We start from the raw sequence: 2,295 nt of genomic DNA, 5'->3' as shown, positions 1-2,295 counted from the left end.
CCAAAACGGCCCAAAAACGGGCCAAAACTGGCCATTTTTGGCTGCGCGAGCGGCGAGCGGCGGACAGCGAGCGAAGCGAGAGGCAGCACCGTCCCTGCTATACGAAAGCCCCATCCAGCCCTGTGCCACCCGGGGGGTTCCAGGGTGCTGAGATGGCTGACGTTTTGCTCCGCTCTCGACGGTCACCGCGCAATGCAAGAACAGGCCAAAAACTGGCCAAAACGGCCCAAAAACGGGCCAAAACTGGCCATTTTTGGCTGCGCGAGCGAGCGGCGAGCGGCGGACAGCGAGCGAAGCGAGAGGCAGCACCGTCCCTGCTATACGAAAGCCCCATCCAGCCCTGTGCCACCCGGGGGGTTCCAGGGTGCTGAGATGGCTGACGTTTTGCTCCGCTCTCGACGGTCACCGCGCAATGCAAGAACAGGCCAAAAACTGGCCAAAACGGCCCAAAAACGGGCCAAAACTGGCCATTTTTGGCTGCACGAGCGAGCGGCGAGCGGCGGACAGCGAGCGAAGCGAGAGGCAGCACCGTCCCTGCTATACGAAAGCCCCATCCAGCCCTGTGCCACCCGGGGGGTTCCAGGGTGCTGAGATGGCTGACGTTTTGCTCCGCTCTCGACGGTCACCGCGCAATGCAAGAACAGGCCAAAAACTGGCCAAAACGGCCCAAAAACGGGCCAAAACTGGCCATTTTTGGCTGCACGAGCGAGCGGCGAGCGGCGGACAGCGAGCGAAGCGAGAGGCAGCACCGTCCCTGCTATACGAAAGCCCCATCCAGCCCTGTGCCACCCGGGGGGTTCCAGGGTGCTGAGATGGCTGACGTTTTGCTCCGCTCTCGACGGTCACCGCGCAATGCAAGAACAGGCCAAAAACTGGCCAAAACGGCCCAAAAACGGGCCAAAACTGGCCATTTTTGGCTGCACGAGCGAGCGGCGAGCGGCGGACAGCGAGCGAAGCGAGAGGCAGCACCGTCCCTGCTATACGAAAGCCCCATCCAGCCCTGTGCCACCCGGGGGGTTCCAGGGTGCTGAGATGGCTGACGTTTTGCTCCGCTCTCGACGGTCACCGCGCAATGCAAGAACAGGCCAAAAACTGGCCAAAACGGCCCAAAAACGGGCCAAAACTGGCCATTTTTGGCTGCACGAGCGAGCGGCGAGCGGCGGACAGCGAGCGAAGCGAGAGGCAGCACCGTCCCTGCTATACGAAAGCCCCATCCAGCCCTGTGCCACCCGGGGGGTTCCAGGGTGCTGAGATGGCTGACGTTTTGCTCCGCTCTCGACGGTCACCGCGCAATGCAAGAACAGGCCAAAAACTGGCCAAAACGGCCCAAAAACGGGCCAAAACTGGCCATTTTTGGCTGCGCGAGCGAGCGGCGAGCGGCGGACAGCGAGCGAAGCGAGAGGCAGCACCGTCCCTGCTATATACGAAAGCCCCATCCAGCCCTGTGCCACCCGGGGGGTTCCAGGGTGCTGAGATGGCTGACGTTTTGCTCCGCTCACGACGGTCACCGCACCACGCAAGAACGGACCATAAACAGGCCAAAACAGCCCAAAAACGGGCCAAAACTGGTCATTTTTGGCTGCGCGAGCGAGCGGCGAGCGGCGAACAGCGAGCGAAGCGTGAGGCAGCACCGTCCCTGCTATACGAAAGCCCCATCCAGCCCTGTGCCACCCGGGGGGTTCCAGGGTGCTGAGATGGCTGACGTTTTGCTCCGCTCACGACGGTCACCGCGCCATGCAAGAACGGACCAAAAACAGGCCAAAACAGCCCAAAAACGGGCCAAAACTGGCCATTTTTGGCTGAGCGAGCGAGCGGTGAGCGGCGAACAGCGAGCGAAGCGAGAGGCAGCACCGTCCCTGCTATACGAAAGCCCCATCCAGCCCTGTGCCACCCGGGGGGTTCCAGGGTGCTGAGATGGCTGACGTTTTGCTCCGCTCACGACGGTCGCCGTGCCACGCAAGAACGGACCAAAAACAGGCCAAAACAGCCCAAAAACGGGCCAAAACTGGCCATTTTAGGTTGCGCGAGCGAGCGGCGAGCGGCGAACAGCGAGCGAAGCGTGAGGCAGCACCGTCCCTGCTATACGAAAGCCCCATCCAGCCCTGTGCCACCCGGGGGGTTCCAAGGTGCTGAGATGGCTGACGTTTTGCTCCGCTCACGACGGTCACCGCGCCACGCCAGAACAGACCAAAAACAGGCCAAAACAGCCCAAAAACGGGCCAAAACTGGCCATTTTTGGCTGCGCGAGCGAGCGGCGAGCGGCGAACAGCGAGCGAAGCGAGAAGCAGCACCGTC

This window comes from Musa acuminata, unplaced genomic scaffold, assembly GCF_036884655.1.
Source record: "Musa acuminata AAA Group cultivar baxijiao unplaced genomic scaffold, Cavendish_Baxijiao_AAA HiC_scaffold_881, whole genome shotgun sequence".
Lineage (NCBI taxonomy): Eukaryota > Viridiplantae > Streptophyta > Magnoliopsida > Zingiberales > Musaceae > Musa > Musa acuminata.
The sequence above is the reverse complement of the archived record's forward strand: the minus strand, read 5'-3'. Positions refer to the sequence as shown.